At 43.8% G+C, this 22,146-nt stretch overlaps 1 long non-coding RNA gene and 4 other non-coding genes across 5 annotated transcripts; 2 read left to right on the plus strand and 3 right to left on the minus strand.

Annotated features, from left to right (window-relative positions):
* The first annotated feature begins 454 nt into the window (after nucleotides 1–454).
* On the plus strand, nucleotides 455–527 carry trnak-uuu (transfer RNA lysine (anticodon UUU)). Its single transcript has one exon. It is a non-coding gene; the product is annotated as a tRNA-Lys (tRNA).
* A 6,464-nt stretch (nucleotides 528–6,991) lies between these two features.
* Nucleotides 6,992–8,845, minus strand: LOC114429765 (uncharacterized). The gene is made up of 3 exons (XR_003669924.1): nucleotides 8,786–8,845; nucleotides 8,639–8,696; nucleotides 6,992–7,283 (listed from the first exon to the last, which is right to left on the minus strand). It is a non-coding gene; the product is annotated as an uncharacterized LOC114429765 (long non-coding RNA).
* Nucleotides 8,846–15,768: 6,923 nt separating this feature from the next.
* Nucleotides 15,769–15,840, minus strand: trnap-agg (transfer RNA proline (anticodon AGG)). Its single transcript has one exon. It is a non-coding gene; the product is annotated as a tRNA-Pro (tRNA).
* A 1,350-nt stretch (nucleotides 15,841–17,190) lies between these two features.
* On the minus strand, nucleotides 17,191–17,262 carry trnat-ugu (transfer RNA threonine (anticodon UGU)). Its single transcript has one exon. It is a non-coding gene; the product is annotated as a tRNA-Thr (tRNA).
* Nucleotides 17,263–21,277: 4,015 nt separating this feature from the next.
* On the plus strand, nucleotides 21,278–21,349 carry trnap-agg (transfer RNA proline (anticodon AGG)). The gene has a single exon. It is a non-coding gene; the product is annotated as a tRNA-Pro (tRNA).
* Nucleotides 21,350–22,146: the final 797 nt, after the last annotated feature.

Genomic DNA, 22,146 nt, shown 5'->3' on the forward strand with positions numbered 1-22,146 from the left:
ATAACAAATACTTATGAGACATTATATAAGAAAGACCCGTGCATCATGACTTCAGCTCCATTCAAAGCTTTAGGAGGCTTCATGGCCTCCATCACTCCATAAGACTGTTCCATCTGTTCTGCATCTCTGACATGTGCTGGGACGTGGTCGCTTGGATGTTTCACTGCAGCTCATCTAGTAATAATGTGTAACACATATATGAACATCAAGCTGATCATGTCATGCTAAACTGAGTCCTTGGAAGAGAAAACTGACATGTAACAAATAACAATTTCACTTTGTAGATTAAAGCAACATGTGTTTACACCAGAATTGGTCCTGTCAGCTGATATGAACAGGACTTCCTCCTCCACCCCCTCCACTGTCTGCACACACAGGAAGTTCACCCTTAATCAATGCTCTCTGTTTCAGTTAACCTGTCCACACAGAATTAGTCTCTGACACAACATGTAGAGCCTGGATAGCTCAGTCGGTAGAGCATCAGACTTTTAATCTGAGGGTCCAGGGTTCAAGTCCCTGTTCAGGTGGAAAGCTTTGTTCTCCTGTGACACAGTTCTAGGATGGCCATGTAGCAGCTCAACTTCACAAGAAGGAGACAGAGTTGGATGTACCATCTATGTAGATGTTTTTTAGCAAGCACATAACAAACATCAATAAATGTACCCACATGCTGGGAACCACAGGCAGCATGTGGTCCTGACAGCACACAACAGAAAAACCACCACACGTACAAAATGGCCGCTTTAAATAGCTGCTGCCACACCTGGAGTCCTCTCCCATCCCCAGATAGGTGATCTCCTTCTCCCTCCATTACACTTACCCCACCATACACCTCACACCAAATACAACACATATGTACAATAAATACATGGAATTCCTTTTTATTAAAAGCTAAAAGCTGGTTTAAAACTCATAACTAAAATTGTCCTTCCCCCTGAACCTATTTCCTGAGTGGACTGGTCCGGAACCATAAATGCCTGCTTGTTCCAAGAGGGACTCTTTTGACTGTCACCCCTGGCCACAACACAAGGTAAGAGCTCACACACCATCACACATTAACAATAAACAATCATTAAAAACCCACAATCCGATCATTGTATAGTTAATTCAGCATCTGTTTCTTGTGTCTTACAGATAATACCTACAGCTAGTGATGGGTTTTCAAGGCTTTGTTGAAGCTTCGACACCTGATTCAAGAAAAAGGTTCATTACTCGAGGCTTCAATGACACAGTGCTCGAGTAGGACATCTAGTGGTGAATAAAATGCATTGCGGTGTGTGTTATTGGTTCATGGATCATTTGGCATTTGAATATCCGTGCAGCCTCGTTCGACTACACTACATGGCTGACACAATAAAATACATTAAACTTTCACTTTCACTGCACGCAATTGTTACAAAGTTACATTTGAAGTGGATACATAATAATTAGGGCTAATCAAACATCATGATTAATCCGATTAAAATGTTTAACACAATTAAAGCATTTGCGGCAGAGAACAAAGCTGGATGGTGGTGTAGGGGGATCATCGTCGGTTTGGGTGCGAGAGGGTCCGGGTTCAAAACTTATGATACGCGAATCAGCAAGAGGTCCTCCACACACACACATGCCAGAGAAACGTGATCAATAACTTTTCTTCTACTAAAATGTACACAATGACAAATTGCGATTAACTGCGTTTAATGCTATGAAATTCTTAGATATAAATAATAAAAAATAAATGTGCATCATTTGCATCCAAGTAATATATTTAACTCATATTTAAAGAATCTCAAACTGATAAATGTATCAATGTATCTAATATATTTCACCATCTAACTGATTGATCTATTACTATATATTGATATATAGTCATATCCCTGAACACACCCGATCCCACCAAGCGATTACAACAATAAATAATTACTCCATGTTGCTGTGTTTTTATTTTATCAATCATCCCACTGCCACTACACAAACAGAAATCATGCTCCCTACATGGGTTAAAGGTGAACTAAAAAAAGATTAACTGTGCTAGCAACCACTGCTAACAGTAATGAAGAGGCCCTTCATTACGGGGGGGACACCTTCTGTGGGTTGGTGGTGAAAAAAGGTACATTAGTATATTATGAAATATAATAATATGAAGTAGTTGAGATAGTTGTTAAACTATTTTAGCTACAGAAGTAAACACTTAATGACTATTTCAGAGACAGATTCAATAAACACTCATTGATTTTAAAACACGGTGACAGAAACTAATTCCAAGTGAAACAACAGTTTTGTCAAACACACTGGTGGCACTACACTAACAGATGATACAAAACCTCCATATCTGAGGCCTTCTCTCATTTACAGAGACAAAACACTGGCAAATCTCCCTCATGTCCACCTGATAGAGTTTCCCCGTCATCACTCACCTCAGCAAGCATACTTTTGAATTAACAACCAATATAAGTGAGCTTTAAATATATATATCATCAATGAAATAACATCAGCATGTTGATTTAACACAGTTCTCTTCATCTGAGTTTCAAAAAGTTGTTGGACCATGAACCAAACTCTGCTTAATGCAGATAATACTGAAACACTAAAAATACTAACTTACAAAAAGATGCATGTCTTTATCTTTATTTGCTTATAAAACTGCTGAATTCACAACAAACCTTGTGGATGTGTTTATAATGATGCCCTGCCTCATCTGCTACATCAGTGTTTCCCTGTTCATATAATGCTCCACTGTGTCCTGACGGTCCATCACATGTGTTTTATTCTTGCAGATAAGAATAGGAGCAGGTGGCTATGTGCACTGGCTAGGCGAGGCTTAAGCTAGCAGGCTAACAGGAGCTAACCTGGCTTTATTACAATATGGGTTAATGCTGAAAACAACTCTAACTCTCCGTGTCTTTGTTAGAATCTCCTCATGTCCATTGTGTGTGGGGAGGGAGCAGAAAAGGCAACAACATGTCATCAGACACATAAAACCGTCTACTGTAACTGAAAGTAAACAGCAGCTTCCTCCCAACTTTTCTAAGTTTCTTTAACATCAACCTAACGTCACCTGGGGCCATGTGACAAAGCAGTAAGGCTTCAGCATGAGCTGGACTTTGTGGGATGACACTGACGTTACCTCCTCCAGCTTCGACCAGCACCGACGGTTCTCTTCACTGTGTTTTACGCTCGCCCGAAGAAACCACTGGCTTTGTTAGGTCTGTTACTATAGTAACGGTATTGCAGCACTTTGGTAACCAGGAAAACTGGAGGATCCTCAACCGTTGGTAAATGGGACGGTCTGGCCTTCAAAGCACTTCCTGATTGTGGCGCGACGTCATAAATTTTGGTGGCAGTGTTTCCACCAACAGGAGACCAGCTGTTGAGGAAGATTTATTAAAGCTGCAGATTCACATGAGGTCAGAGATCAATTCAAAACAATAAACAATCAATCCCTGCATTATTGTAAACAAACACAACAGCTCTGTACACAATCAATTAAACTAACATTACAAATGTGCAAATATTGATCACTTGATAACTGATCTCCCAGCCATCATTACAATCAAACAATAATCCCGTCGTCTGTGAAAACGAAGCAGAACAGTGTGTTCAACAACTACAGGCTAAAGTCCACTTTGCACATTACACAGAGTGTAAGGCCACACAGGTTGGGAGGAAGAGGAGAGGTGTATGGACCAACACGTTTTCACTCGACCACCTTCAGGTCTGGTCCAGGGTCCTCTGGGCTGCTCAGAGAGCAGATCTCTAGACAGTTGTTGTTTTTGCTGCCCTCCTCTGGACAGACCAGACGGTGTGATTTGCGGTCGGCTTGTCTTTGTTGCCACACGTAAAGTGCAGCAATCATCAGGGCGCAGATGCAGAGCACCAGCAGGAAGGAGACAGCCACCATGTGTGAACACATCCTGGAGGATGTTGAAGGGAAGCTGTTTGGGGGACTTTGCTTTGGCAAAGGACGTCCACTTCCTCTGCAGAGTCCTCTGTCCTCCCACATCATCCTGTAATTGCACACACAGGCATCAGACTGTAGCATCAGATGACATCACATCCTGCTGTCACTTTTTATGTTACCTTGCAGACTTGAGACACACGGGAGATCTGCAGTTCGTCCAGGAAGTTAAACTCTTTCCCAATTTCACTAAAGAAGAAGTAGAGTTTCTTCTCGGCTTGGTCCAGAGACGAGCCGACAAACGATGGGTCTGAAATACAGGAAGTGATGAAAGGAAGTGTCATGTGGTCAGAATACAGAGAAAAGAGATGTGAGAGCATGTGATCAGCTGACTCAGCTGAGTGGACAGGATACATTTTCTTTACAGAACCAAACTGTCTCAATCAGTGTCAGTGAACAATGAACTGATGGTATCAGATGATAGATCTGATATCTGTAAGAAGACTAGTAGAACGTTCAGACTCAGAGGAAGTGAGTCACTGTTCTGTGGCTTGAAGTCAAAGATGTGACATGAGTGTTTCCATTGTTTCATATTTCTGTGTTGACGACCGAGTGATGAGGCCGCTCTCTCACACTGAGCTGAGACAAACTGTTACAAAAGTTCCGTCCCTCCCCTTTGTGCAGGTTAGCTAAGAACGGCTACCTGGCTGCTCCTATTTCACATCACACTTGGTTTGAGTGAAGGTGGAACAGAGCCGCTGTGTCCAGGAGTCTGATGGCGGCAGCTGGACTCAAGGATGGTGTTTTGAAGACGTTTCGTCCCCCGCGTCGCTTCTTCGGTCCTGCTGCTGTTCTGGTGTGGAATCTGAGTTTTTATGTGTTCAGGACCTCTGTGGGGGGATCTTGACTCACATGACTAAGATCCCTGTTGTTGGTTAATGGTCAGTTAAGGACCAGACACTGTGCAGGACTAGTTGACGGCCCCATTGTGTTAGGGTTTGGATGGGGTGAAAGCTGCTGGGCAGGTGTTGACAAAAGGACCGATTGTGTGATTTAAAGCTGACCCAGCAGAGTTGATTTACTCCTGGTCCTCTTTGAAGACCAAACCGCGTGAGACCTTTTCAGACCAGGTTTTGTTCAGATATCAGTGCTCTGCCTCACATAACTTTAGCAGAACTCAGATGAAGAATCATGGCTGAAACAGCATTCTCAGTGATTTCTGCTCTCAACAGATCAATATTTTAATTCAGAATGATTGATCCTCTTTGGCATAACAATACAACAGCAGACAACTCACTGAGTACATTCTGGCAGCTGAAGACACATTAGACAGATGAAGACTGTAGAGACACAGAGAGAGAGGTGCTGCTGGTAAGGCTTTCAGTTAACTTCAGAGTCCAGCACAGATCCAGGAAGTGTGTCAGCTTCCACAAACTCACTGGCCACCTCAGCAAAGGTGGGGAAAGGTCCTTCTAACTGAAAAGGCTCAGAGAAAAAGAAAACATCTAAAACATCTCACTTTCAATAACGTCTATTCATTTCAGCAGCTCAACTTCTCCCATTCATTCTAAAATCAAAACTTCAGACTAAAGATTTTTCACCTTTCAGCCTGAACCATAGAAATAATAATCTGATTACAATCTGATGAAGACTCAGTCTGTAAAGTAATCTGATTACGATCTGAAGGACTTTGTCCCTCAAGTTCTAGTCCGTCTTCAGAGAGTGTGGGCAGCTCTCTGTGAGTCATCACATGACTCCATCTGTGAGCAAGGCACTGACCCGAGGCGTAGCTCCAGGCTTTGAAGTGACATGATCAGTGCTGAGGGGCTGCTTAGCAAGGCACCATTGTTTACAGAGCAGCGTTGAGGAGGATTAAATCCAATGACCAAGCATCATCTTCATCTTCATGGCCTCCATCTTAGGCGCTAGACGGTGGAATGGGAGGAAGAGGAGGCCGTCTGCAGAGACACACAGTTACAGTTTGAGCTTTAAAACGTCTTTCTCTCCTGGTCTGGAATGAACCACTGTACCTGTTAGGAGAGGCAGCTGGTGCAACACTTCTGTGCCGCTGGGGTTTGATGTCGGAGGCGTAGTCGGGGGGCTGTAGGAGGTCGGGGTAGCAGGCCGGGGGAGGCTTCTTGGGCAGCACCGGTCTGAGTGGAACCTGATACCTGAAGAATTTATATGTTTACGCTATATCTAAAGTGGAATCTTCATCAAATGTCATCAACCATGATTAGTCGTTCAAATAGCTGATTAGTTTTGTTGATTGATTAAATGGGTCGAACTAACCCTGAGAATTTGTAGTTCAGGGAATGTTATCAGAATCTACATAAATCCAGGACCTGACGCTCACCTGTGTCCCTGACCAATCAGCTTACACCAGATTTCAGGTGAGTTCAATAATCACAGTGATCAACCACCTGATCACATTACACTGATCAATCAAGCGGCTTCTCTACTCAGCACTATCAGAGGCTGCAGCCAGAGGCAGGTCGTACCTGTCCAGTTGTGCAGGGGTCAGGGGGGAGTGGCTTGTTGGGTGGAGCTGGTTGACTCGCTAGCAGCTGAGAGGTTAGTGATGAAGAAGAGCAGAAGAGGAAGAGTAGAGCCTTAGCAATGGGATGCTGTGTACTGAGCTATATTGTGAAATTCTGTTAAGTGATCACAGCATGCAGACAGAAGTGTGACGCCCCCTACTGTACGAACAGAAGATGTCCTATGACTTTTACAGTACTTTTATATTCCACATCATATTTAATGCTGTTTCTCCTCCAACCAGCAGGTGGAGCTGCAGCCTGATCTGATCTGTACATGAACTGCAGACAAACACTCAACAAAGAAAACCGCCGGGGGTGGGGGGGTCGGGGGGCAGTGATGACCAGGAAAGAGAGTGACATCACAGAATTCTCCATCTTTACTGATCTGCCACAGGCCAGTGCTGTAGCTCTCAGTCTGCCCTGATGGTGGCAGTGTGTAGATAGAGAGGACTTCATAAATGATACACTATTACCTAATTATTCTAATAATCACACATTAACACGGAAACAGCACATGGACACCGGCAGGCAAGGTTACCTGTGGCTGAGGTTTTAGAGCGGGATCAGGGGGGAGTGGCTTAGTGGGAGGAGCAGGTCTGTCATGAACCTGACAGGAGAGAAAACAGGAAGCAGAGACAGAGTGACAGAGCTGCACAGAGGTCAAAGGTCAAACAGGCAAGGTTGCCTGTAGCATGTGATCCAATCACAGCTGTGCCATGTGATGTGGTCACCTCACACGCTAATCCCAGGTGTGAACAGTCACTGACTCTACATGGACCCCAGACCAGGACCTGCAAGTCCAGCTGTACCTGGGAGGATGAAGAGGAAGATGACAAGCAGAGCAACATGGACAGGATCCGACTCTGAACACACAGAGAGAGAGAAGGTGACGGGTTAGTCACAGTCCGTCAGGAGGTCAGAGTGTGCGTGTGTCTGTGTGTCAGTGAGTGTGTGTGTGTCAGTGAGCAGTCAGCGTGTGTGTGTGCATGTGTCTGCAGTCAGAGTGCAGTCAGAGTGTGTGTGTGTGTGCAGTCAGAGTGTGTGTGTGTAGTCAGAGTGTGTGTGTGTGTGTGCAGTCAGAGTGTGTGTGTGTAGTCAGAGTGTGTGTGTGTGTGTGCAGTCAGAGTGTGTGTGTGTAGTCTGTGTGTGTGTGTGTGTGTGTGCAGTCAGAGTGTGTGTGTGCGTCTGCAGTCAGAGAGCAGTCAGAGTGTGTGTGTGCAGTCGGAGTGCAGTCAGTGTGTGTGCGTGCAGTCGGGAGTGCAGTCAGTGTGTGTGTGCGTGCAGTCGGGAGTGTGTGTGTGCAGTCAGAGAGCAGTCGGGAGTGCGTGCGTGCGTGTGTGTGCGAGCAGTCGGAGTGTGCACGTGTGCGTGTCTGCAGTCAGAGTGTGCGCGTGTGCGTGTCTGCAGTCAGAGTGTGCGCGTGTGCGTGTCTGCAGTCAGAGAGCAGACAGAGTGTGTGTGTGTGCAGTCAGAGTGTGTGTGTGTGTGTGTGTGTGTGTGTGTGCAGTCAGAATAGTATTTTCTGCTGATCTTTTATAAATAATAAACTGTACATTTTCATAATGCCCACTGGTAAATAGTTAGAAATGTTCAAACTGTGTCTCTCTCTCTCTCTCTCTCTCTCCAAAATGCCAACAGGCAGAATGACCGTTTGATATAATAACCACAATATTGCTCCTCACGTGAACTATACTTTATACTATGGTGGAGCATTTGTATATTACTACAGGTTTCATAGTTTTTTTATGTTATTTGTTTTATATGATTTTTTTCCATACTTTTTGATGCCACTTGGTGAGAATTAATTACTCTGATTACTCTTATTACTTACTCTGTACTGAACACTATTTACTTTGATGACAGCAAGGGAGAATATTTTTTTCCAACAGACTAATAATTCAAAAGTAACATTGTCTGATGTAAAATATTTGCATGAAACACAAACGGCTCTCTGCATCTCAGAGCAAAAATCTCTTTCTATAGTATAAATCAGATCACTTAACTGTGTAAACTTTATAACAGTCCTGTGATCCTATGATGAATAAGTATGAATGCATGCACAGCTAGATGTTCAGTCACTTTCACTACCGCTCTCTGAATTCACATAGCAGTTGTCCTCTCCTGTGTTCCCTATAAACCACAAAACCACAAGAGGGCGAATCATTCTCACTGAAAGTAGGTATTATCACAAAAATTAAGTCAGTCTCCAGCAGCTTACCGTTTGGTGTTTCTTCCTCGTCGTCAAGGTGATCCATGTCGTGACTCACAAAAATATTCTAGAAAGATAAATCACCTTTGAAATCAATCAAAAGATGATGTGGAAAAATTCTATAATTCTGCTGTAGACTGAACACAAGTTGAGTACCTTAGTCCTGACAAGTCTTTCCCAGTGTCCCTGCTGCTGTTTGACTAGTTTGAGAACGGGTTGGTTGGACTTCATTTCCCAGCAGCACTGTTCAGCAACAATATTCTGGTAAAGCTCCAGGTCGGCTCTGTACTGACGACCATTCACTCTGCCACTGCAGAACAAAAAGAGGGCATCAACACACTCCAAGTTTCCTCCATACCAGGTCACTTGTTTGCAATTCTGAAGCATTTAAGGCAATTTACGATTTCAATTTGCAAAAACACAAAAGGGAACATTAATATTCTACATTGTTTCATGAACATCTCTCAAACTCTATAATCTCCCCCTATATCCCTCCTCATTCTTTGTCAGGGTGAACCAATAAACCACTATAATTCCTTGGAAGCTTCCCACAGGTGAGCAACCACAAGGAATCATGTATACTGACAGTCAAGAAATGCACCAACAACCAAGTTACATATTTGCTGCTGATAGAAGGTCTTAGGAATCAGATGGGCAAGCTTTATTCTACTGTTATGTAATGTATACAATGAAAATCTGACACAAATGAGGGCGGGTATATTGAGTCTGTGCAAACAAAGAAGTTTGTTCCCTGACATGAATGAATGTAACTGCAGCAGAGTAAAGATATCTTTGCTAAATTAGTATAATGTTAGGCCAATCAAATTTCATGATAATGTAATCACAAATTAAATGTAGATTTCCTTTAAATCCAATTATGAGACAGCTGTATTATTCAGAAACAACAGAATACAGAACAATCACAGTAGCACCAAAGGAAAGTGACTGAATGAGATGCCCTTTACATTAAACTGTAACCCGGAACTGTGTGACACCGTTTGTTTGTCTAGTTTACAGACTGGCATGCCGAACATGTACCCACTACCACCAGTGTAAAATGCTCTGGACAGAAAGTTCCACTGAATGTTGGATGTGATGAAAGTGAGTGAGCAAACACTGGTGGTCTGGTCCTGACAGACCTGTAGATGACTCTGTCAGAGAAGAAATCACAGCGCTGACTTTCTGGGTTCACCAAGATCACTCTTGCAACTGCACAGTTGACCGTCTGATACCAACGTACATGGGGGTGGTAACTGAAATCCAACAACAAAACACTTAGAACAATGTAACTGTATTATTAAGACCACATATTGTACGACGTCTCGTGCCTTTTTGTTGAGTCGTCTCTTCTGTTAGTGCTGATGACCTGCTGTCTGTAGCTTTCATCCGCCCCTTCAGGTACACCTGTACACGTGATTTATGGAGTGTCTCAGCTCATTCATAGTAGCCTATATAAAACATCTTTCTGTGTGCTAGTTTACACCATCTCTTGCCTCTTAGTGTCAATCTGCGATGTTTAGTAAACTGTGGATCTGTATAGAAGTTACAAAAATGCTTTTACCATTTCCAGAGGGGTTTAGAGAGGCAGCCAGGCTAATCACTGGATACACGTCTATCGCATCCCTCTTCCTGTGTATGATAGCCAGCGTTCAATTAAACATTTGTGACAGTGTGTATGTGACAACAACAACATCAAAATGGATATAAACCTTAAGTGGCTACAGAGCAGAATGAAAGGTATTACAGGACCACAGAAACAAGAGAGCAGAGGCTGTGTGGTTCCCTTACGCTCTTTGCAACAACAACCACCTAATCAAAGGCAATAAGCTCTGACAACACCCAAACAAACTGGGAATAGGGTTATAGAATAATTATTGTATGTTTCCTCACTGTAACGCTGCTGTTAGTAATAACAGTTTCTTTGGCGGACCTTGAAGTTTCTATGCCCTATTACTCAACACTGTGCTCTGTTTGTACAAGGAGCCCTGACAATCAGGCATCTCTGCCACTCCCTACGTATTGATAATAATGCCGCACAAACTTAATCACAGTACTCATTTTGAATGTATACAAGACCTGAAAGAATACAAAGCTCAATCAAAATCAGCAGCACACCAAGCCAAACACATACTGGTACTCACACTCAAAACTACACTGAATCTCTGAAACACATGCTTATCTAAAGACACCAACCTCTCCTTCTTAATTATTATTAATTAATATTATGATTCATTTTCTTCTTTTTAATGCGAAAGAAGAAAAGAATTCTAAGAAGAAGAAAAGAAGAAAACAAATCTGTCAGGGCACGGTTACATTTCCATTCAAACAATATAAAAAGCACTACTGTTTCCATTACAGCTGAAGGTTTACAAACCATGTACAGAATCATTGTATCATTTAAAATAACACAACATAACAGTTGTGGCTGTGTTAGTAACTCACTTTGTAGATGACTGGCTCAGAAAATACTGGGGTATCAACACACAGTATCTGTGAAGAGGACACAGAAAATCATCAACACATGCATTGTGTTTACTGTCAGTTGTTGTATATGCTGCTAACACAACCCAATGACTCCATGGGTATTAATAAAGTTAATGTGAACGCACAACACTTTGATCATGTTCAATTTCAAATGACATAAACCAAACAGGCTCTCACACACAAGGAGTTCAGCAGCTCTGGTGCTTTAAGATAAGATAAGATAAGATAAGATAAAACTTTATTAATCCCGAAGGAAATTCTTGTGCCAGAGGTATTAAGTTACATTAAATGCAGTTAAGTACAGAGTATAAGAGTATAAGTGTCACTATAATCCAAAAAGAGTACAGTACGCGGTATGAGCACAATATATGATACATGGATACAATATGGAGATGTAAGGTGCTAAGTAAACATAATATAGGAATGACAGTGATGCCTGACATGATTATCTAGCGCTTCTCCCTACAGAAAGGGGAGGAGTTATACAGTCTGATGGCCACTGGCAGGAAGGACCTCCTGTGGCGTTCTGTGCTGCTCCTCGGTAGTCTCAGTCTACCACTGAATGTGCTCCTGTAGGACAGCAGTGTGTCGTGCAGGGGGTGAGACGTGTTGTTACGAATACTGAGGAGGTTCCTCAGTATCCTCCTCTCCGTCACCTCCACCACAGACTCCAGCTCCACTCCCAGCACCGAGCCAGCCTTCCTAATGAGCTTGTTGAGTCTGTTGGTGTCGGCCGCCTTCATCCTGCTGCCCCAGCACACTACAGCGTAGAAGATGACGCTGGAGACCACCGAGTGGTAAAACATCTGCAGCATGGTCTGGCAGACGTTAAAGGACCTGAGTCTCCTCAGTAGATACAGGCGACTCTGTCCCTTCCTGTATATTGCCTCTGCGTTTGTGGACCAGTCCAGTTTGTGGTCAATGTGGACACCCAGGTATTTGTAGCTGTCCACAATGTCCACGTTGGTACCCTTGATGCTGACCGGGTTAGGGAGTGTCTGGTGCTTCCTGAAGTCCACCACCAGCTCTCTTGTCTTTGTGACATTCAGCTGCAGGTGGTTCTGTCCGCACCACTCCACAAAGCTGTCCACCACACTCCTATACTCCGCCTCCCGACCTCTGCTGGTACAGCCCACAATGGCAGAGTCATCCGAGAACTTCTGCAGGTGGCAGGACTGTGAGCAGTGTCTGAAGTCCGATGTATAGAGTGTGAACAGGAATGGAGACAGTACTGTGCCCTGGGGTGCCCCCGTGCTGCTCACTATCGTGTCCGAGACGATGTTCCTCAGCCTCACAAATTGTGGTCGACCTGTAAGATAGTTAGTGATCCAGGTGACCAGTGGGGTCTCTACCTGCATGTCCAGGAGCTTCCTATTCAAAAGGGCAGGCTGCACGGTGTTAAACGCACTGGAAAAATCAAAGAACATGATTCTAACAGTGTTACCTGCCTCCTCCAAGTAGGTGTGTGCTCTGTGCAGCAGGTAGATGATGGCGTCCTCCACTCCAATACGGGGCTGGTAAGCAAACTGCAGGGGGTCCAGCGATGGTTCCACAACAGCACGCAGGTGTTTCAGGACCAGCCTCTCCAGAGACTTCATCACATGTGAAGTCAGAGCAACTGGTCTGTAGTCGCTGTGTGTGCTTGGATGTTTGGTCTTGGGCACAGGAACAAGGCATGTTGTCTTCCACAGGGCAGGGACAGTCATCAGGCTCAGACTCAGGGAGAAGATGTGCTGGAAGACCCCACACAGCTGTGTGGCGCAGTCCCTGAGTACTCTGGGGCTGAGTCCGTCCGGTCCTGCAGCTTTTCCCGGTCGTAGGCGACTGAACTCCCTCCTCACATCTTCTGTGGTGATGGCAACTGTGGACACAGAAGAGCAGAGAGAGAGATCTGATGGGGGAGGGTGGGGGGTTGTTAATGGAAGTTGGGGTAAGGGGGGCAGGGTGATGTTATTGATGGGAAGGTGAAACTGGTTAGTATGGTTAGGGGGAGGGGGAGGAGGAGGTACATTGTTGTTATTGACAGGTGTTAATGGTGCATCACAGGGAGGGGGAGGGGGAGGGTGGTCAGGGAGTGGACTATCAAACCTGTTGAAAAACAGGTTCAGCTGGTTGGCCTCCTGCAGATCTCCATCCATCAGCTGGTCGGAGATCCTATTGTGGCCGGTGATGGTTCGCATGCCACTCCATACCTCCCTCAAGTTGTTCCGGGCAAGTTGGCTCTCCAGCTTCCTCCTGTAGCTCTCCTTGCCCTCTCCAATCTTCTCCTTCACCTCTGCCTGGGCCCTCCTCATCTCCTCTCTGTCTCCACTCAAGAAGGCTGTCTTCTTTCTGTTGAGTGATGCCTTGATGTCCTTTGTCACCCATGGTTTATTGTTTGGAAAGCAGCGTATTGACCTGGTGGGGATTAGAGAATCTGTGCAAAAATTAACATATTCTGTGATACAGTCTGTGAGTGTGTCTACATCCTCACCCTGAGTGTCACAGAACACATCCCAGTCAGTCACCTCAAAACATCCCTGCAGGGTCTCCAGGGCTTCCGGTGTCCACCTCCGTACAGTTTTGGTGGTCACCGGCTGCCGCTGTACTGCTGGTATATACTGGGGTTTGAGGTGGACTAGGCTATGGTCTGATCTGCCCAAGGGAGGGAGAGCTATGGAGCTGTATGCCTCTTTAACATTAGCATACAGTAAATCTAGAGTTTTATTTTCTCTTGTTTTACAGTCCACAAACTGCTTGAAAGTGGGCAGAGTTGATTTCAGATTAACATGGTTAAAATCGCCAGAAATCGCTATGAAGGCATTAGGGTGCTGGGTCTGAAGCCTCGCGGTCACAGAGCTGATGACGTCAGTAGCCCGCGACGCCTCAGCCGAGGGAGCAATGTATACAACGAGTACAATGGCGTGAGAGAACTCTCTGGGCAAATAATACGGACGTAGACTCACCGCTAGCAGTTCAATGTCCGGGCTGCACACACGCTCCTTTACCGTAACGTGTCCCGGGCTGCACCACCGGTTGTTCACGTAGAGCGCAAGTCCCCCTCCTTTCTTCCTGCCGCTCTCGGTGCAGTTCCTGTCCGCCCGTACCAACTGAAAGCCGGCTAAACTCACGGTAGAGTCCGGTATGTTTGCGTGCAGCCACGTCTCTGTAAAGCACATTACAGATGCCTCACGAAACACACACTCGCTCTTTGTGAGAGATGTTAACTCTTCCATCTTATTACCCAGTGATCTGACATCACCCATGACGATAGAAGGAAGATACGGCTTGTATCTTCTTTTCCTCAGCTGTCTTCTTTTGCCCCCTCTGCTTCCGCGTTGTTTCCTTCTTAGTTCTTTGGGGATTTCGTGTCGCTGGCCATACATCCCGCTGTGCTGGAGACTCATCAGCTGATCCCTGGTGTAAACAATGGAGCCCTGGCGTGTTTCCGTCACGGCCGAGACGCGGCATGATAAAAGTGCTCCAAAAGCGATGAAGACCACGAAGAAAGTCCGAAAAAGACGCATTATTGAAGTGCCTGACCGCTTATACTTGATTTAGTACGAAGTAGAGTGTTTAGAGTAGAAATAAATTACGAAAAACAACTTAATACACCGCGGTGTGCGGAGCTTCTCTGGCTGGCTGCTACCGCGAGGCCGCGCTGGAAGCTAATAACACATCTTCATTAAAGTGAACAGCCTGAAACAGCCATGATCCAGATACTAGGACTGTCAGCAAACATTACCAACAACAGATTTAAGCTAATCGAATGAACTCAAAATTCATTAGTAATCCTGTACTCCTGTTAACCTCTCATTGTGATCAACAATTACATAATGCTATTAGCAGAAAAAGTGTCACTATTATTACAAAGGGGCAGCTAATTATCTACAGGTTTAGATTTTGTTAGCCACAACACCCACTGTTTTAACAGAGACAAAATGGCTGACATGGAACGACAGCTGAAGAGAAGCTGAGAAGCCTGAGATACAGGGGCTGCAAGCTGTGCTTCAACTGTTCCTGTTTAGACAATAAGAACAGATCATCACTGTCTTTTAAAATGTTCTGATCAAATCACATTAGTTTGTATATTTATATTACACACAGAGCTGTTGTTTCAGTCACATTCAGTTGTTATGTGTACAGTGGGTGCAGGAAGTATTCAGACCCCCTTAAATGTTTCACTTTGTTATATTGCAGCCATTTGCTAAAATCATTGAAGTTCATTTTTCCTCATTAATGTCCACACAGCTCCCCATACTGACAGAAACACACAGAGTTGTTGACATGTTTGCAGATGTATTAAAAAGACAAAGTGAAATATGACATGGTCCTAAGTATCAGAGCCTTTGCTGTGACTCTCATATATTGAACTCAGGTGCGTCCATTTCTTCTGATCGTCCTTCAGATGGTTCTACACCTTCATCTGAGTCCAGCTGTCTTTGATGATACTGATTGGACTTGATGAGGACAGACACACACCTGTCTGTATAAGACCTTACAGCTCACAGTGCAGGTCACATACTGGGTGATGACGTCCTCCTGCAGGTGTTACTGTGGAACAACTGCTCTGGATTGGGATGAGTCTGAATAGAACTTTGTTAGCTTTGTAAAGCTGTGTGGTAGTTAGAGAGGAACTGAAAAGAGTCAACTACAAGGAATACAGTTAAACATCAGGGCTCGTCCGGGACTTGAACCCGGGACCTCTCGCACCCTAAGCGAGAATCATACCCCTAGACCAACGAGCCATGTGTGCCCTCTGATCTTCATGTGTCAGCAGCTGAAACTGAAATGTAAATGAATAAAAGACTACTGTGCGCTATAGCTGTCTGGAATTAGCGACCTATCTACCACGCGTGTCACATGTGCTCGGAAAGCTCGGAAAGTGTGGACAAGCTGGAGGTGGAAGAGAACCGTCAGGAGAGGGATGAACAGCTGCCATGATATTTGTAATGGGACGTCAGGACTTTGTTTTGGTTTTCTTTCCAGAACAATAAAGGATCTGAAATGAAATGTGTGAAATGTTTGTTCCACCATTTTGAAGACTTGGATTAAATTATGCATTCTGGGAAATTTTTTTACATTTTTTTTTATTTTAGGTACTTTAGTAATCCCAGAGGGAAATTGTTTAAGGCCCCTAAACAAAAGACAGGTCCTCTGGCCAGTAGGTGGCGCAGTGTCTGTAGCATTTCAGCATATCAGCTGTGCAGAGTCAAATGTTCAGCATGACTGTAAGGTTTCATCCACATAGGATGAAGAATGAGGGAGATACAGCCACAGAAACCCTGTGGGGGTCTCAGCAGGGGTTAATTGTCTAGTTGTTGAATCTAGAATCTAGAATCTTCTAATACGTCAGACAAAAAGACATTTCCTGGGACACATCAGCTGAGTGTGTGTTTGTGCAGTGAAATACACTTGTTGTGAGGACTTGCATCAGTTTACTCCTCAAACATACTCCTGAAACTTCTCTAAGCTTAATGAACAATAAACACAGGTTCATGAAGCAGTGCTTCCAGCCAACGATCACACAGTTTAACACATCTTTGTTTTGTGTGGTGTTGTCAGACGGCAACCTTCGGGTTTCAAACTTGAAGCCCATGCGGAAGTGTCAAAACTTGTAATTCATGCCGCAACCACTGGGGGCTGGCTCCAAAAGCGAGTCATTTCCCATAGACTCCCATGTTAAAATGTCCGACTTCACAGCAGGAATGAACATGTTTACAGCCTGGTACAAAAAAATTCTGGTCTCAGATGATAGGTTCTCTTCTAGTGTCAATTGTATGGGGGTGATTTTTTTTTATATAACTTACTCGTTTTAATTATATTCGGACTTAAAATTCTGCATAATTATAGGCATTGCCACTTGAGCAGCAGAAGGCTGACGTATAACAGCACGAGTTTCCTGCTTTCACGATGGCCCGCCCCCAAACTCCACTCGTGCTCCCCCTCTTTGTACGTATTTGGAGTTTTTGGCGGACGTGATGCTTCCAACATGGCGGCTCCCACGAGCCTCAGAACGGCTCTTCAGAAACAAATGGGTGACATCTCACTCAATGGGTTTTGTCTTTCTTTAAAAGGAACCTCCTACAGATCTTTGAAGGCATGAATGGGAATTGAACCCATGATCTTTGGTTTACAAGACCAACGCCTTACCACTTGGCCACCACGCCTTTTTCTTTTAACTTCTGAATTGATCACTGATCGTGATCAACACACACAACATAAAACAGCAGAAGTCTTGTGATCCTACACTCAGAGAAACCACAACAGCATGCAGCTTTACCTTCAGGTCTAACAGCTGGGAGCTTTTTCCAGCATTATTCTGTCTCAGCATGATCATGGCTGACAGGACACACACATTTACATCAACACACACAGGCGGCCGCGTATGGATGAACACACTGACCCCTAAAACCAGATAAACACACACATCAAATCACATCAAACACACACACATCATTCTAGAACTGATATGTTATTAGTCAATAAAAACCCACAGCCACCCCACAGGTAAAGAGCACAGGACAGAAGAGACACATCCACAGGACAACACTCAGCAGTCCATCTTCACCTCAAAGAGAAAGGACAGTCAGTCTTTTGAGGACAATAATGTCCACATTTTAAACAGAGGACAGGTGGTTTGTAAGGATGGAAGTTAGGATGCTACAGTACATAACAGAAGCTCACAGGCAGACACGTTTTTTCCAGCATAGTAACGCCGTGTTACGTGGTCTGCGGTCTCTGCTTTGCTCATTGTGGAGTCACATGTGCTGTATTGTACTGTTTGTGAAAAAAGAAGGATAGTGTTTTATTACAAACACCACTGAAGCCTCCATGAGGTTGTTCTTGTATAGTTCCTATGATGTTTAGGTTACCATTGTAAGATCCAAACCAGGTGTGCAGTGTAAAAACAATACACTTCAGAGCTTCAGGGCATTTATTGTTCATTAAAAATATCTAAAGTTGGTTATCCATCAACAACAATGGAGAAATGACAGTGATGAATCAGCCTACAACTGAATTTACAGTAAGTTTGAATATTTGTAGGGGCATCGATCTTCAGTAATAACTGCTAATAATAATTATACAGAAGAAATGGTGCACTGGAGGAACAATAATACTTGATAAATACTGTACAGTGTGTGATGCACACTCTACTTTTAGGAACATCTAAAGTGTGAAGAAATAGGAGCTGTCATCACAATAAAGACGGACACAGTGCAACAGTCTGTTGCTAAAATGCTTCATCAAAAAGCATCGGAGCTCAGCGACAAAAGTTCAAGTAATAAAGCAACAAAAGCATTAAAGGATGGTCATCGTGTCTGTTATATCAAATATAGACATGAACGGTATTAAACTGGCTTCTGAAACTACAGCTATGAAGCTATAGCTATGAAGTTCAGCTCGTATTAAGGAAGCTGTGATTAAGATTTTATTTTACTTTATTAGGGCCCAAGCACGAAACGTGCGAGAGCCTGGATTTAAACTGAATGTTTATTAATGTTTAGAATTTATTAGGTTTTATTTTTAGTTTACGCTTACTACTTTACCTTTTTTTATATTTGTAACCTGTTTTTTGAGTATACATGGAGCACCTGGAATGAAAGCAATTTCCCCCTAGGATCAATAAAGTATTTCTGATTCTGATTCTGAAATGCAAGCATAAATGCATGTTACACCGTGTGGGCGGGGCAACGTCATGAAGTTGACCCTTCGCCACCATAGAGAAAGCTGCTGTGTTTCTTGATTTGTTCATCCTACCTGCCTCTTACTCTATCATGACATCAGCCCCTGTGCACCTTTTAAAACCCCCAAATCATCTGGCTCAGCAGCGCCCCCTGGAATGAGATCTGAGTCCCCGTTTGACCTACAGACATGAAAATTGGTACACATACGTATCACCTCTAGACGAGAAAAAAAGTCTCTTGGAGGTATCCTCTAAAACGCACAGGAAGTCCTGCATTGATCAGGAGGTGGTTTCGCTGATACCAGTCCACAAAGTTCTGCGTCAGTCCTCTGTACTCTGTGTCGTCGTTGTCAGTGATGAAACCAACAATCGCAGTGTTGTTAGAGAACTTCTGCAGCACACAGCCGTCAGTGTTGTTTCTGAAGACCCACAGTTCTGGGCTCTCACATATTGTTCAGATTCAGATTCAGATTCAAAAAATTTTATTTGTCTCTAAGTGAGCAGCTTGAAATATAAGACACAGTAAAAGAAGACAGAAAATCAACCAAAATCATAACAACAATTTTCGATCTGTAATTAATTTGCCCAGATCAGTAATCGATAGGTCAGTCCGGCCTCAGTGAGCATTCGTCCCTTGCAGGTGCATAGAGATCCTTCGACATCTCTTCCAGCTTGACAGATATTCCTTCCATTGAGATCTTCAAATGGTCGGACTGTCTTCCGATGTTGTCCACCTGCTTCCAGCCCTCTCCGGAGCGGGCTGAGATGTTGCAGATCAGCCCTTCCATCCGGTCCATCTTCTGATGTAATTCTGAGATCCGAGGTCCCATGAGCCCAGGGTCTTGTTTTGTGTCCACGCTTAGTGGTAGTGCCAATTTGCCAGCAGCGGCTTTTCCAACTTTTCGGTACAGCAGGACAGCTCCCACGCAATTCAGAAGTATGCCTACTACCAATATCCAATAGATGAATAGATCCTCCACATCTTCTAGGGTCAGTGGCTGGAGACATACCAGACGCAAGGTTTCCCAGGAATCACGGACATATCCACCAGCAAATGTCCCTTTAGGGCAGAGGGGTTCTCCCGGTGATGTCTTTCTTTGTGAGAAAAATGTTTTCCAATGCACTGAGCGACCAATTTATTAGCTCCATGTCAAAAAAATCATCCCAAGGATAGCAAAGCAGGGTGTTCAGGGAATAAAAAGTCACAAAAATCACAGGACAGGACAAGAGAGAACAGAGCTGAGCAGAGCAGAGCGGGAGCAGTCAGAAACACATCTGCACTCCTTGAAGGACAGATAAGAACATGAACATGTAAGAACTAATTAGCTAACCAGGTCTAAATGCATTCACTAGTTAACTAGTGCAATGTTTTGCCTTACTAGTGCAAGAAAAAATATTTAATATTAAGAAATGTAACAAATGCTGAACTGGCATTCCATACAACACTGACATGAGGTCCACATTGTCCTGTAATGTATGACTTATGCAACAAATAACAATTTCACTTGTGCTTACACCAGAATCGGTCCCGTCAGGTGATATGAACAGGACCCCCCCCCCCTCAGGTTCGGACAATATGTATATAATAAGTCCTCTATAAAAACACATAAATTCATTAAGTATGTATTCTTTATGTGTATAGGACCACTGTCCTCTGTGGACTAGCAGATACTGATAGAGACTGATACCATCAAGGCCACAGCAACAGTAACTGTAATGTGAGGAACTGGAACCACTTCTTCATCTGAACCATGGGGATGCCAATTTATAACACCTGAAACCACCTCCACTGTCTGCACACACAGGAAGTCTTAATCAATGCTCTCTGTTTCAGTTAACCTGTTTGCACAGAATTATTCTCTATAACAACATGTGGAGCCCGGATAGCTCAGTCAGTAGTAGCTCAGTTAGTAGTAGTTATCCAAACACAGTTTTCATTTATGTCCAATGTTGAGCTAATATAATGAAACATCAATGTAATATCTGTTGATATATGATAACCACTACACTACATTAAACAATCATTAATCATTAACATCACATTAAAGTTTCATTTTCAGAAAATAGCAGCAGCAGCCTGTCCAGTTCGGATCAACACTGATTGTGAATCAGTTTCAGCTGCTGTTGTGCAAATGGAACAGACAACAGGTGGAAATGAGAGGCAGTTATCAAGACAGCCCCTATAAAGGAGAGGTTCTGCTTCTCAGGAGGGTCACACCCTAATACAAGACCACTTCCTGTTATGCAACAAATACACTTTATGATTCAATGTTGAGCTAATGCCACAGCCACAAAAAGACATATCTAGACATGGAGGACAGTCTCCTCATGGAGGACAGTCTCCTCATGGAGGACAGTGATATGCAAAGTGTTCAATCTTTGTTGACACAGTTAGAAGAAATCTTTGTTCATATCTTTACCAATGTCAAACTAAGAAGAACATGTGCTTTGTGTTGTTCTTCCACCGACTGAATCATGAAAAATAAGAGGTCACACATGGCTCGTTGGTCTAGGGGTATGATTCTTGCTTAGGGTGCGAGAGGTCCCGGGTTCAAATCCCGGACGAGCCCTGATGTGTAACTGTATTCTGTTGGAGACCAACTCCTTGTTGTTGACTCTTTTCAGTTCCTCTCTAACTACCACACAGCTTTACAAAGCTAACAAAGTTCTATTCAGACTCATCCCAATCCAGAGCAGTTGTTCCACAGTAACACCTGCAGGAGGACGTCATCACCCAGTATGTGACCTGCACTGTGAGCTGTAAGGTCTTATACAGACAGGTGTGTGTCTTTCCTCATCAAGTCCAATCAGTATCATCAAAGACAGCTGGACTCAGATGAAGGTGTAGAACCATCTGAAGGACGATCAGAAGAAATGGACGCACCTGAGTTCAATATATGAGAGTCACAGCAAAGGCTCTGATACTTAGGACCATGTCATATTTCACTTTGTCTTTTTAATACATCTGCAAACATGTCAACAGCTCTGTGTGTTTCTGTCAGTATGGGGAGCTGTGTGGACATGAATGAGGAAAAATGAACTTCAATGATTTTAGCAAATGGCTGCAATATAACAAAGTGAAACATTTAAGGGGGTCTGAATACTTCCTGCACCCACTGTACACATAACAAATGAATGTGACTGAAACAACAGCTCTGTGTGTAATATAAATATACAAACTAATGTGATTTGATCAGAACATTTTAAAAGACAGTGATGATCTGTTCTTATTGTCTAAACAGGAACAGTTGAAGCTCAGCTTGCAGCCCCTGTATCTCAGGCTTCTCAGCTTCTCTTCAGATGTTTGGACGTTTCTGCTGGAACCTCTCATTTAATGACTCACATTTAGAACTTCTGACTTTATGTG

The sequence above is a fragment of the Parambassis ranga genome, unplaced genomic scaffold (assembly GCF_900634625.1).
Source record: "Parambassis ranga unplaced genomic scaffold, fParRan2.1 scaffold_21_arrow_ctg1, whole genome shotgun sequence".
Lineage (NCBI taxonomy): Eukaryota > Metazoa > Chordata > Actinopteri > Ambassidae > Parambassis > Parambassis ranga.